Source organism: Triturus cristatus, chromosome 9, assembly GCF_964204655.1.
Source record: "Triturus cristatus chromosome 9, aTriCri1.1, whole genome shotgun sequence".
Lineage (NCBI taxonomy): Eukaryota > Metazoa > Chordata > Amphibia > Caudata > Salamandridae > Triturus > Triturus cristatus.
In genome coordinates, this window is record NC_140592.1 from 307553696 (window position 1) to 307569376 (window position 15681).

Consider the following 15681-nt stretch of genomic DNA (forward strand, 5'->3'; position numbering starts at 1 on the left):
AACCTCCGTTCCTCCAACCTCGCACTAGCAGAAACCCTGCGCATCCACAGAGCCAGGGTAGGCGGAAGATCCTTCTCCCACATTGCAGCCAAGACATGGAATGAGCTACCGGCAGACCTCAGACGCGCCCCCTCCCTGAACACCTTCAGAAAGACCCTCAAGACCTGGCTCTTCGGCTACACAGACCAGCGGACCCCCTCAGCACTTGAGACCCACATGGGTGAGTAGGGTGCTTACAATCCCCCTGATTGATTGATTATCCTTCACCTACATGGTTTGTCATTTTTACTATTAATATAAATACAGAAAATGAGTTAAGAATTACCTTGAATTGTGCTCAGCAGTTGATTTATTTATCTTCAATAGAAACGTTATTCAAACCAACGAATGAATAGTTTGTGTTAAATAACATTGTCCATGTTCATTGTTTTAACCCCTTGTGTGCCCATGACGAGCTGGACTCGTCATGGGCCGCGGTTGCGCTGTGCCCATGACGAGTCCAGCTCGTCATGAACCCCGCCCGCTAATGCAACGGCCGGCACAGGGCGGGGAAAGGGCGTGGCACACAAGGGGTTAAAATATAGTTCAGTGGCGGCTCCTCCGCTAAGGCAGAAGACCGTCGCCCCACTGCTTTTTGCAGTGTAAAACAAGTAAAATAAAATAAGAACTCGCGGTTATTATCATTTTACTTTTCCCCGTAGTTGCGTCTTTGTGGGGCAGGGCTGCTCCCAGAGCAGGGGGAGGAGTGGTTTGCACTCCCTATGTGAGCATGAGAACTTGGCCGGCACTATCGGGCCGCCCAAAACAGTCATGCGCACATACCGTGTTCTCCATGCAGGCTTTATTACAGCCTGCATCGAGAACATGCCCACCCATCCAGTCCCTGGCTGAGCACCGTGTCACGTGCTCATAAAAATCACAACGCTGCATTGCAGCATTCTGATTGGCTGCAGGGAGCCTGGGAGGATGTAGGAGCGGAGGCGACTCAGACTACAGTGGCAACGTGTGATTTTTTAGACCAAAAAGTATTTTTGCTTTCAGCAACATATTTCTGGGCTTCTATGCGTGTGAGGTTTTCAATTGCTTACCATCTATCATTTATATAGAACTGGATTTTTTATTATCCCCTAGGATGTAGTAGTCCCAATTGTTGCTTGTGGTTGTATATAAAGGTATTGACTGGGGAATTCTCCACAGATTGTTCCATGAACGCCGTGTGTGACATATTTCAGGCTGTCAGTTTACAATACTTTTACATAAAACAAATAAATCTAATCAGTGGTCATCCTGCAAATCTGTCTTGGATTGGGCTTTTTTGGATCCTCTTTGAACAACCCAATATTGGACACTTTGGAACACCATGCAAGGATAGATAATTAATTTCCTAAGCCTTCTTTACCTCTCACTCCCCGCTACTCCTGTTTATCATTCCCGTCAATCCGATAAAACCAAATGCATCAGTTTCAGTTTTGAGGAACTCATTGCTTAAGGCAGGAGGGGCGGTGTTTTAGCACTCCTTTCCAGACATGTCCTCTCCGAGCTGCTTTGCTCTACAGAGCAGATGCCTGCTTGTGCATTTACTACAGCAGGGCTGTGCTGCAACTAAACTCATTATAAGACTCCACCCTACAAAACTTACATAAACACCAAGATTTTCCTAGCTTGTGGTGATGTACGTGTATAGTAGTTTGGAAAGATTCCCAGCCTCACTCCTGCATCATAGCAAATCGTAAAATAAACACGTACTTGCACACCCATAATAAAACACACATTTGCCCTATCCACAAAGATCGAATTTCAAATCATGCATGTTCTCATTTTCGCACCAAGTTTCATCCTTAGAGGCTTACACTTCTTTTATATCTCAGTGGCACAAACTGTTGTGGGGAAACATACAATTTACAGCCCAGAAACGTGATTTTGAACTGGTATTAAGGACCTACTTTTTAAAGAACAATGTCTCAATCAAAAGAGAGACACAGGGCATTTTAAAAGTTGCATTTTACACACACACTTCCCAGTAGTATCAGACTGCGTGACCCACTGTGTAGGAATTGTATAGCTAGCTATTCAATCCCTGCGGGACAGCACCCAGGATAATGTGTTGCATTTCTAAACACTTATAAGGTCCCACAGGCGAGACCTATTGGCCATGCCAATGCTTGTTTTTGGTAGGCACAGGGGGATCAAGGGATTTGACCAGAATCATATGATATTGAGCCGACGCCAAGGATCGAACCTGGTTCACCAGCTTAACCCCTTCAGTGCCCCGCCCTTTCCTCGCCCTGTGCCGGGCGTTGAATTAGCGGGCGGGGTTCATGACGAGATAGTCTCGTCATGGGCACAGAGCAACCGTGCTCCATGACGAGACTATCTCGTCATGGGCACTGAAGAGGTTAAAGGCGGCAGCTATGGCCCTTACATCACCTCACACCACGCCTTATTGGGGGGACTTTTGCTGACCTATCAAGGCTCGTGTTGGGGTACCACACGGGTGGACGGCGTCCCCCCACTTATTTTACCGGGTTTTTACCGGGTGGAGCGTGGCCGCACCGTCGATCTCCCTTTACTCAGTGACTCGAGAGATCCGTGCGATTTGAATTTTACCTGCATTATTACTATTATAATATTATGCACAACGCAAAGCAAGGAGAGTTGTAAAACCAGGACTGGCTGACATCACCCACATGACAGTGGAAAACTTGAGAGCTCGATAACTGGAGCAAATAGAGCCACACATTCACTCTTTGGCCTCTCTGGGGCGAGATCGGAGCTCATTCAGAACTCTGCTCACGCGCTGGCTTCTCTGATGCAATCGCATCTAAGGGGTGAGCGAGGGAGGGCAATGAGTCTGATGATGCAAGTCACCTTTCGTGACGTCACTTCCGGTGACACCACCTAACATGGAGCGTCCTCCCACTTCTTTTTTTAGGACTTGTGCCCTGTGAGTGTGACCTATAGTGTTTCTTCTGATTTCCCCCCTTTATTTCTCGATGAAATGTTTGTCCCGTATAAGTACAAAATCATACGGCTCGAAAAATAATCAGAAAGTCGCGCAGCGTAAGGAGGACCATAAGGAGGAACGGGGGCGCTGCGTCTCGACGTCCTAAAAAAATTCTCATAAGTCACGCGCCGATTGAAGGCCAATTCCTTGACCATTTTTCCAAATAAAATAACAAGAATGTTCAACTTAACCACTGCGTGCCATTAATATACACAGTATGCGAGTCCATGCCAGACTAATTTTGTGAAATCCCATGCCTAGGGGCAGAGCTTCGTATCCTCAGTGAGGAAGTAACTAGTGACAATGGTTTGAAGCCAAGGCTTGGGCATAGTTAGAAAAAAAACACTAGAGGGCGCCATTGCTTCGCCTTTCTCTCTGTCTATCTCCTCGTGAGGGCTGCTGCGTTCTGTATGCCAACGATGCTACTTTTACAGCAGGATTTCGGCGTGAGAATGTTTGCAATTTTGGCTACGGGAAAAACCAATGCATTTATTGTGCCTTCCCCACGCAAGGAATAAAACACTGTACTTTTGGGGTACTTAATGTGTGAAACAAACGCAGAGTGATGGGCGTCATGAATGCCTCGCATGCGAGTAGTGAGTATAACGGATGGGAAGATTCGTCTCGACTTATGCCCAACATGCACTACAAGTACGGGTTCTGGGCTGGGTCCATGGCACGCGCAGAAACCATGGCACGTGCCTATGTAGTCCATTAGGCACATCTGCAGGCTTTGTCAAGAAAGTACGGGTAGCTGGGTACCTGTCCCTTGTGCTCACCTGGCATAGTCATGACAAGAGAGTACCACAGGCATGGATGCTTTTTTTCTGCAACCGGGATTGTCTGAAGAAGATTTATGAATTTAGAGCGCATTTGCGCCATACTTTCCCATAAATGTTAACGTTAATAGTTTTTAGGTTTTGGATCAAAATAGTAATGTTCTTTCACCAGCGGTTTCAAAACATATTTCACAGGATTACTGCCATACCTTTGAATCACGTATTTGTCTAAATTACAGTTTAGCTCTGAATTACAAACAACAGTATTATTCTCAAATTTCTCATGTTTCAGAAATATGAATAGTACGTAAAACATGACGTAGTTGCAGCTGTGCTCCCCAGGCAGCTTCATTTTACTGAGATCAATGAGCAGCACTTAGCGGTAATTCTGATGACTGTATTATTAAGATACGCTTTACGAGCATCCTTGGAGTCCACCTGCAGTTACATTAAGGAGGAGCATGGTTCAAGCTCTAGTAAAAGTCCAGTGAAGGCAAGGTCATTCAGTACAGTGCATTTGCAAAATGTATTATTAGCAAATGTTTTAGAAGCTGACGGAGGCGAGCTAAAATTGCCTTCAGAGGAGGTACATTTGCATAAAAGTCGCGTTAAAGGAGGCAGCGTGCTCACCAAGAAAAGGAATGTGCTCCCATGGAGCGCTAAAAGTGAACTGAAACAAGTGTCTTCGAGTCAGCAGTGGAAGCATACAACTCATCCAATCAGAAACGATGTAACGGAGAAATGTTCCACAAGTGCGACAAACACAAAAATAGGTAGGAATACTTTTGAATGTGGACAGGGAATAAAAAAAATTCCAGCTAGCGTGTCAAGAATTTTCTATTCTATTAAGGACACGGAGGCGAGGATTATGCTTCTCTTTACTTTACTGACAAACAGCAGCCAATAAACTTTAAGATAGCATATCCCCGGAAGGACAACCCCCTCCATAATATGCACCAATCTGATACCGCTCATTGGTATATATGAATGAATGAATGAAGGAAGGAAGGAACATTTATAGAGCGCATGGTTACCCAGGGGCATCCCAGCGCTAGGCACCAAGTAGAAAGACTGCGAAGGTTAATGAAAGAGGAAGGTTTTCAGAAGTTTCCTAAACTTAAGATAGTCTGGTTCAGAGCGTATATGGATAGGAATAGTGTTCCAGAGTCTGGATGTGTTCTATGTGAACAATCGTCCTCCACTCCGTGCACGTTTAATCTTAGGAACTGAGATCAGGCCTTTGTTCCCAGACCTAAGGGCTCTATTAGGTAAATAGGGTTGGATCCACTGGCGGATCAGGGGCGGGCTACTTCCTGAGACTGATGGGTAACACATAGAGCCTTGAATCAAATTCTATCCTGAACTGGAAGCCAATGCAAAGTTGCAAGGGCGGGCTTTGCAGAGGAGCCTTTAGGAATATTCAGCAGCATACGGGCCGCACAGTTCTGCACTGTTTGTAGTTTTTTGATAGTAGCCTGGGGGGCTCCAAGGTATATAGCATTAGCGTAGATAAGACGAGGGCCTGCACCAACAGTCGTCTCGCGGCAAAAGGAAGCAAGGGGAGTACTTTTCTGAACCTTCTAAGTAAGCCATAGCAACTCCCTGCCACTTTGCGTGTTTGCTCTCTAATATCGAGATTGCAATCGATCCAAACTCCTAAGCTCTTTATTTGATTCTTAGGGGTAGGGGGGCCCTAGGCAGTCAGCCCATAGGTGATCTACATTTGGGGGAGCCGACTTCCTCAATAGCAGGAGTTCCGTCTTGGCTCCGTTAAGTTTAAAAAAGGAACCACTCATCCAATTAAAAACTTTCTCCAGGCAAGTAGCTAGATCAGGGTCCAGATGGTTGGATTGCTTCAGGGAGATAATTAACGGTGTGTCGTCACCATATGTGACAATCTGTACCCCAAATGGAAGAACTATATCCGCCAACGAACTCATATATACGCTGAGCATCGTGGGGTTTAGGGAGGATCCCTGTGGAACCCCACAAGTCAATGGAATATGGTTCGAGGAGCATTCCCCTTCGAAGACTGTGTAGACCCTGTTTTGGAGAAAGGACTGTAGCCATTTTAATGCCACTCCGACCTCCAGCAGTCTTTCTATCATTAGTTGATGAGTGACAGTGTCGAAGGCCGTGCTGAGGTCCAATAAGATAAGGACAGCGCAGCCTCCATTATCAAGAGTCTTCCTGATTTTCTCTACTGCAGCCAGGATAGCTGTCTCAGTGCCTTGTTGGGGTCTGAGTCCAGTCTGCGTAGGATGCAGACGGTTGTTGTCTTTCAAGAAGGCTGATAAAATCGAGTTGATTTATTTCTCTGCAAGTTTACTGACTCCTGGCAGTAGGGATGGGACGGTAGTTTCCCCAGTTGTCTGGATCCAAGTTAAGTTTTTTTTTTAAAGTGCTTTCACCCTAGCATGTTTCCTTTGCGGTGGAACAATTCCAGTTTTGAGTGACTTATTTATACAATCAAGTATAACTGGTGACACCACCTCCGAGATTTTGTGAAGGATGGTAGGGGGGGGCGGCATCTCTGACGCCATACTTCTTCCTCTTTCTTTGTGAAACCCTTCAAACACAGTCCTCAAACTTGACCCTAGAACCTTGAACTTCGCCGATTCCTTCATCGACTTGAACCCGAACTAACCACAGGAACTTCTCCTCTTGATCCAGATAGGATTTCCTCCTGACTCCTTAAGCTGGTTTATTCTGCTCTCCTGAAAAGAGAATACATACCGTAATATACCATTCACTGAATGTATTTCCACCAAGAATACGGGCAGGAAGAAACCCATCATAATACATAACGTAATATAAAATCACATTTGTCAATATGAACAAATCAAACCTCATATTGTATGATACAGTTTCTAGGGTGAGATAATCACCGCCTCCGTGTCCTTAATAGAATTGAAAATTCTTGACGCGCTAGCTAGAATTTTTTTTACTCTATGTCAGTCCACGGAGGCTTCAGAATATGCTAGTTTAAAGTTGCTCGACCACCGTAGTCGCTACATCTACAATTGGTTTATGATAAAACGTCTTGAAAGTAGAATCAGAAGACCAATTCGCTGCAGTCATGAGATCTAATCAAAAACCTGTAGCAAAAGCTTTAGAAGCCATAGCTCCTCTTACAGAATGGGCTCCAAAGGCGTATCAATACCTTCCAGGTTCAACAACCAAGTGACCCACCTGGCTAAAGTTGCGGCAGTGACTGGGCGAAAAGGTCTCTGTAAGGAAATCAACAATTGTCCTGCAACATAATTTCTAAATTTGCGAGTGCAATCTTCATAACATTTCAAACATTTTACAACACACAATTTACTATGAAGCGGAAACGCAGGATAAGAGACACATTTAGAGTTTGTTTTAGTTATTTTCGAAATATTAAATGAAACCCCAGAAGGAGTGAATACCCTACCGTGCTCACACGTCAGACACTAGTCTACATGAAATTAAACATAATAAAAGTGTCAATTTTGCAGATAACGGTTTGCGAGATAGACCCTCATTTGCTGGCCAATTCCTGAGAAAAAGTAGAACTATATCCACATCCCACAACTGAGTATCGTGGTTTTGGAGGATTCACCAACCTGATGACTCTCACCACCGTACAAACCAAAGGATGTTCCCCCACTGGTTTACCATCCACGTGAGGATGACCTGCCGAAATCGCAGATCTGAAATTGTTAAACGTCCTATAAGCCAAGCCTTTACTTGCCATATCTGACAGGAAATTAACGATTGTATGGATTCCAGATCCCATGGGATCCCCCTGTCGTTCAGCACACCAACTTACCCACATACTCCAGGCTGACTCATATCGCTTATGCGTAGTGGGTGCCCAGGATTGAGACAAGAAAAACATTGCGTCATCAGAAACTCCAGGCATTTGCCAGCGTCTCCTGTAAGTCTCCATGCTATGAGGGACAACTGCTCCTGAAGTACTAGAGGATGAGGTTGACCCAGAGGATCCATCGAAATCTCTGGGAACGATAGCAGATGTATTAGGATGATGGGAACCACGCTTGTGCTCTCCAACACGGGGATATCAAAATCACCTCCGCCCTCTGCCTTCCAATCTGCGCCAAAACTCTCTGAATCATGATGGTGGAAATGCATACAGCATACCTGTCATCCACAACTGAAGAAATGGGTCCGAGTTGCTCGCCAGAGGATCTGGTCACCAACTGGAAAACCGAGGCAGTTGTGTATGCAGCCTGGATGCGAACATATCTCTCGAACAAGGACCCCACTTGTCGTTCAGTTGTTGGAATATTCTGGGGTGAAGCTGGCAATCGCTGGAATCTCGAAGGAAACGTGAGTTCCAATCTGCCACCACATTGGCGTTGCCCGGAATGTACTCCGCTGTCACCAAAATGTGGTGGAGGAGGCGATAATGCCAGAAATCCTTGGCTATTTCCACTAACAGCCGGGATCTCGTGCCACCCAGACGATTGATATATCTCACCACCGAGACATTGTCCATCCTCAGGAGTATGCAACAACTCGCTTTCTGCAGGGAAAGCGTCTTGATTGCAAATAAGCCTGCCAAAAGCTCCAGACAATTTATGTGGAGTTTCAGCTCCTTCGGGGACCATCTACCCCTGTCTCCACGGATCCGCAACAGGCTCCCCGGCCCCATCTGCTGGCATCCGATTCGATCACAACTTCTGGGACTGACACAAAAATGGCCTTGCCATTCCAGGCATCCATGTGCTCCAACCACCAAGAAATTTCTGTCCTGGCTTCCTGGTTTAACAAAATCTTTTCAGTGTAGCTCAGGCCCTTGCGTAAATGCATAATTTTTAACCTCTGGAGTGCCCTGTAATGAAGGGGACCCGGGAAGATGGCTTGAATCAACGAGGCTAACAGGCCCACTAACCTGGCCAACGTCCGTAAGGATATAGTCTGAGAGGCAAGCGCTCTCCTCAACTCCTTCTTGATGGCAATTCTTTTCTTCAATGGAAGTAATAATTGTGCCGTTTCCGAGTTCACCTGGAACCCCAAAAACTCCATCGACTGTACTGGAGTCATTATAGACGTGTCCGAATTGATGACAAACCCAAACTCCTGTAAGAGTTGTGCCGTCCATGCTGGATGTTATGTTAGGTTATGTTACAGAAACTTCTAAAGTACACGATTACCCAAGGGCGTCTTGGCGCTGAGTTGGGGTGTTTACAGTGTCAAGGGAACAAAGGCGGCTAGGCATTAAAAAGCCACGTTTGAACAAGTTTCCTAAAACTCAGTAACGTGGGAGCTGCTGTGATATTTATGGTTAGGTTGTTCCAAAGCGCTGCCGCTTCAGAGGAGAAACAACTCCACCCCCCCCAATTTGAGTCTCTTAAATCTAGGGTGCGAGATCATAAAGTATTTTTAGACCTTAGATCTTGTTTAGGTATATATCAAGAGAGAGATTGTTTAAGGTACCTGGGTCCGGAATCATGTACAGCTTCATTAGTAAGGCACAAAGCCTTAAATTTGATCCAGTTAGCCACTGTAAGCAAGTCTAGCTTTTTGATACAAGCTGAAACAGGGTGAAATTAGGGCAAATCAAGAATGAGCCTAGCTGCTGCATTTTGGATACTTTGTAATTTCCTAATATACTGGTTTTGGACCTTAACGTATAGACCATTACAGAAATCCAATTTTTTAAGGATTAGTAGGGAAATAACTGTTTTTCTGCCGGCAAGAGGACTGAACGGGAGAATTTTCTTAATGATTCTCAAAGTGTTAAAACTAGAGGAAATGACTGAGCAGATGTGTTGATTGAGATTCAATTTCTCATCAATAACTATGCCGAGATGTTATACTTTTTAGACCGGGATGGGATGTGTGCCCAACACCGTAGGCCAACATGCTTTGCTCCAGAATAAGGGTTTGTTGCCAAATAAAATGACCTCGGTTTTCTTAGAGTTCAATTTAAAACAGTGCTTGCTCATCCAGCGACTGACTGCTCTCATACAGTCGTGAAACTGGGAGGTATTGAATTCTACTTCGTTTGATGCAGAAACGACAATCTGAGTCGTCTGCATACAAGGTGGGTGAGAACCCAAATGATCTAATCAGAGAGGAGATTTCGATGACATAGATATTGAAGAGTAGGGGACTCAGGGAAGATCCCTGAGGGACCCCACGCGGGAGTGAGAAGGGCATGGATGTAAGGTTTCCCATCCTGACTGAGTGCTCCCGATCTGTTAAGAATGACTTAAGTTAAGAGCTTTGTTGGTGATACCCAATTTTTCAAGGCGGTCAATGAGGGTGGCGTGCTCAACCGTATCGAACGCCGTCGACTAATCAAGGAGGATAAGTGCTGCATACCCTCCTGTATTCAAAATAGATTTTATTTCAGAGGTTTTGATTAGGGCTGTCTCCGTACTATGCTCAGCCCTAAAGCCGAATTGGGCAGGGTCCAGTATCTTTGTCCTGGATGAACTGAGTCAGTTGGGAATGAATACGTTCTTCAACTATTTGCGTTGGAAATGGCAGCCTAGAAATAGGGCGATAATTTGGCACAAAGTCACTGCGGTGCCAAATCAGGTATTAAGTCGGTGGTGCAGTGGGTCCATGTCAGTCCAACTGACATTTTGCACTGCAAAGCTGGAAAAAACAAGGGGTCCTTACTATTTAATGGATCCACCCGGAAACATTGTTACAGGGTTATGATTTCTAACCTCGCCTTACATACTACCACATTTGTTTACATTGGAATACGCAAAGCGGAAAGACTGGTTTTGCTGATTCTATCTTCTCATCGTTTAATAAGACAAGGAAAACAGTCCTGTCGGTCTATTATCCTTGAAAAAGCCCGAGGCCTGCATCCCACTCAAGGGGGGAAACACGTGTTAAATGGCTCATTATTTCACATGCTTAGTACCTAAAAATAAATTATAAAATAAATTATCATCGTTAGAAATAGGATTTTTGGTTGGCTAAGGGTTGCGCCTAAGCCAGGCAGAAACCACCACTCTAGTCAGGGCAAGGGAGTTACACACTGATGATAACCCCTGCTCACCCCCTTGGTAGCTTGGCACAAGCAGTCAGGCTTATCCCAGAGGCAATGTGTAAAGCGTTTGCGCAACACACACATACAGCAGCAACACCCTAGGCGCACCACAAAAGAAACTCCACACAAGGTTATATCAAAAATAGCCTTTGTATTCTCATAAACGAATTAGAAACATAATCACACATTTACACTGTGCCAACTGGCACTAGGCAATATTCACAGGGGATTATATACAGGACTAGGCCAATCGTGCCACAGTCAGAACCATCAGATCAGGTAAGTAAATGCAAAACACAACCAGTAACTACTGGTACCATAATGACCTAAGCATTATCACATTAGCATTAGATACCATCCTAAAATATTAACATGACATTAGGCCCAAACCTCATTAGCATAAACACATTACGCACTAGGCCTCACCAGCATAAACACAGTATGCACTAACCTCCTAAGCATAAATACATTACACGTTAGATATCACCTGCATAAACACATTATGTCTGAATCACAATTAGGCATAAAACATATTAGGCCCAAACCTCATCAGCATAAACACATTACGCAATAATCATGGGGCATGAATCATATGAGGCATCACGTTAGGCCTAAATCAGCAGTGCACCACAGTACACTACTACCAGGTGCATACATCCCCTTAGGGCCTTGCACCCTTTCACCACCACATAGAGTACCCCAGGCCAACTGGCCTTTCACTGGGGCTCAAAGGCCCTATGTCTCGTAAAGGTAGGGCTTTATCCTAGGACCTTCCCACTGGCCCTCTTGCTGCCTCTGCAGCCAAAGCAAAGTGCGCACTGCGCTGGGGCCGGGGGGGCTTCCCACCCCTTCCTCAACCAAAAAAGAAATGGCCCCCTCAAGGCAGTTGCCCCCTACGGTAGTGCAACTGAGGAAATAAAGGGCAGCACTGGCACCTCGGTGCCCTCTGGGACCCCACTGGGGCTCCTAAACAACAAATGCCCCAACGTTGCAGCTGTCCACTGTCAGGCGGGGCAGCTGTGACAAAGAATGTGCACTGACAATGTGCCCCGATCGGCACTGGCACCTGCGGTGCCTTTGGGGCCCCACTCCAGGGCTCCTATCCATCAATTGCCCCCAAAAAGGATTTTAGCCTTCGCACTTCAGTGCCCAGCGAATCCCCTGCGACGGGAATCTAGCAATCCAAGTGCCCCCTTCACCGGGGCACTTCTGGTGCAGTTCTGGCCCCCACAGAGATTGAGAGAGCTCCACTCACTGGCTCTCTGCTGCACAGGTCCCAGGCACCTGGGACCGGCGTGGACTCTTCTCCTCGATCGGCTCAGGCTGTATGGGGAGACCCCGGTCAAGCCCTTCCTCCTGCCGTCAATCTCTGGCGGGATCCGGGTGCTGGCGAGCCGGCCCACGGCTCCGTTCCAGTCGATGCAGGCCCGCGTGGCTTCCTCTCCTCCACACGGGGAGGACCCGCCCAAAACCAGGCAAGGCGCCTGACTTCGTGGCCGGCTGGATTCTTTTCCTGGTCGCTGCTCACAGCCCTTCGGTAGTACGCAGATGCGGGGTGGGCACCTGCTTCAGAACGAAGCTTAATTGCGGGGTGGGCACCCGTTTTCAACTACAACGCAGATGCGGGGTGGGCACCCGCAGTCAACACCACTCACGAAGCGGGGTGGGCACCCGTCGAAAAGGGCACCACAATGCAGGGTAGACTCCCACGGAAATCGGAAAAATGCGGGGTGGGCTCCAACCAATAGAATAAATTCAAGTGCGGGGTAGGCTCCCGCCAGATGAACAGCAATGCGGAGTGGGCTCCTGCTCCTTCTCACAACACGGAGGAATCCCCACGCCATGATTCTCTCGCAGCACGTCGCAGCCTCGTGCTGCAGGGCCCCAGCACTCTCTCTCTCATGGGCAATTCAAATATAGCGCTCACGAGGCGCTGGAAGGCAGGCAGAGATAAAAGTACTTTGGGGCTGGGGACACCCCAGCAGGGCGCAGCCAGGCAGGCCAGCGCGCAGGGACCCCCTAGAAGCGGCAGCTGGGTCCCACGGCGGTTCCACCTGGCAGTGTGTCCCCCCCCTCCCCCCCCCAGCCCAAGTAATCACAGGAACAACTTTTTTTCATGGGATCACAGCCCCTATCTTTATACCACTTTCCCCCTTTGTATACAAAGCACAGGGCTTGGGGAAACCAGTCCCAACTGGTTCTGGAGCACTCTGTTTACCAGCCTCCTCTTTCCTATTGTTAGGTGGGGGCTCGTCATCAAACACACCACAGGGGGGCGGAGCCAGCATTCACTAGGGCAGACACCATCCTATTCAGGGACTTCTCCTCCCACCACTCCAAATGCAGATGTTCCATTCAGCCTAGCGCTGACTCTCCCTGCCCCTCCTGGAGCCACACACACCAGCCCCTGTCACTCAAAGCCAGACATGCAATTCACATCAGGCAGGCAGACACATAGCACACAGAAATACCAACTTCTAAAAGTGGCATTTCTAAAATAGTTATAATAAATCTGCGCACACCATTGTGTAGCATTTATTATCATTTTTCCAAACATACTAAACTTGACCACGCTGCTCCTCTCATATCAGGTATTACCACTGAAACACTTATCAGGGAATCCCCAATGCTTTCCTATGGAAGGGCAACCCCACAGTAGTGAGAAACCAAAATGACTGTTTGTCACTACCAGGACATGTCACACACTTAAGGTACATGTCCTATCTTTTACCTACAATGCATCCTGCCCATAGGGCTAGCTAGAGCCTACCTTAGAGATGACTGACATGTAGTAAAAATGGGGGCACGGATATGGCACACACTATAGGTGCCACGTCACAGCGGCAGTAAAAATACACGCACAGGCACTGCAATGACAGAGGCCTGAGATAGGTTTGAAAAGCTACTTTGATGGGTGGCGAAATCAGCGCTGCAAGCCCACCAGTAGCATTTAATTTACCAGCCCTGGGTATATGGGATACCACTTTACAGGGGATTGACAGATGAAATAAATAGGCCAAACAGGTGTAGACCAATCTTACCATATTTAACCCAGAGAGCGCACACACTTTACACTGGACAGCTGTGCTGAAGTGTCCAGAGGCCTAAAACCACCAATACCATGTCAGGAAAAAAAACTAGGAGAAAGGCAAAAAGTTTAGGGATGACCCTGCAAAAAGGGTCAAGTCCAACAATCATGATTGTAATATGGGCCCTGATCCCATTCACTTTGTTGAGCACCAGAGATTTATCTCATTGCGAACAGTTTGCAGCACTGTAAACTATCCACCCTATTTACTTTAAACTGTTCTTGCAACTTTGTGTTTAGGGGTATTACTCACTACTAGGCTTTGACAGTCGTATTCAGATATTAAGCAGTTTTAGGGTAGCCAATTTCCCGGATCTCAGCTCCTTTCTGCCTCTCCCTTCCTTGGCAGGTCTTAAGACTGTTGAAACATCCACCTGACTGCTGAAGTTGAAATGATTGTTTTTTCCAAACGTAAGTTGTATTAAACACAAGAGCGGGATCCAAATGAACTGATCATAGAACATTCCTCAAGGTTAAATGCACGCGGAGAATGAAAGAGACAAGAACATTCCATAAATAAACATGCTGTAATAAAACAAATGTATTGTTCAAATGTACTTGCTTTCATATCAAAGTAGGACATGATTCAAATCAGCTGAGAGTTTCTTTATATCAGTCGGTAGAATGGAGGGCATATGGCTTTACCCTTGCCACCTACTCCTGTGGGCTAATTAATCTAGGCATGGTATGCGTGCATCCTAAATGGGCTTTAGAGCCAAAGGTCACAACACCAAAACTGAAGAACTGTAGTTACAAGTAGGGAACAAGCTTTTTTCCAGCCTTGGCTCTTTCGTAGATTCACATGCTAGAATCAGCAAAAACAAGCAATAGAGGACACACCTGAAAATAGAAAGAAGTGCGGGGAAGTAGGGAAATATGGAAATTCTTGCTCTACTTCTGTCTCCCGCTTCAGTGGCATAGAGGCAATAGTGATGCATCAATTTGTGATAAACCTTTCAGGTAGTCCTGGTCTGCCAATGGTCACCCAGAGAGGACCGGTGATGTAGCCGCACTCCTTGTTTAAGATGTCACCCCCACACCTGGAAAAGGGCAAATGGTAGCTGCTTTTGTTCTTATGATCCTCTGCTTGGAGAAAGTGTTCCGTTTAATAGGGAGTCTGAATGAGACCAGAAACTGGTCAGATTCTCCAACGTTCTTTGATGCGTCAATGTAAAATTGGAAGCACTAGGGGCCATCTTGGGAATGCAGCCTCTCGCTGTTGTTTGGGTTGGATTCTGGAACATCACCTTCTGGAACACAGGGCCTCTTTCGGAATGAACTTTGGGGTAGTTCACAATCTAAACCATTCCTTCTGGAACTATAGGGAGGGACCTCTGGTGGTGAAGACATGCATCTCATCTAAACTTCCCAGCAGAGGTGAGTGCCAAGAGAAGAGGCACTTTCTAAGAAACGTCCTTAATGCCAGCCCGCTCTGTAGGTTTAAAATGTTTTTCATCAGTTGGACCAAAGGAGTGTTAACCTGCCATCTTGATGGTGGGCAAACAAGTGAGGAGAAGCACACTAAAGAGTCCTTTAACAAAGTTCATGATAATTCTGTTGGAGAATAATGAGGTTTATCTGCTGATCTAGAAGTAACAGAACATGCACCCTGAAGTTTGATGAGCTCAGACATAGCCACGTGAAGATTCAGCAAGAGTTGGTGAAACAGAGATAATACTGGATCAAACCATTGGATGCCGCAGGTGTCCTATAATCAGCAAAGATTTGCCTGCGCTTCACAAGGATTTAGAGAGGAGAGAATTGATTGGTCCCAGGAGCCAGGCCGGTAGGCTGAAACATGCTG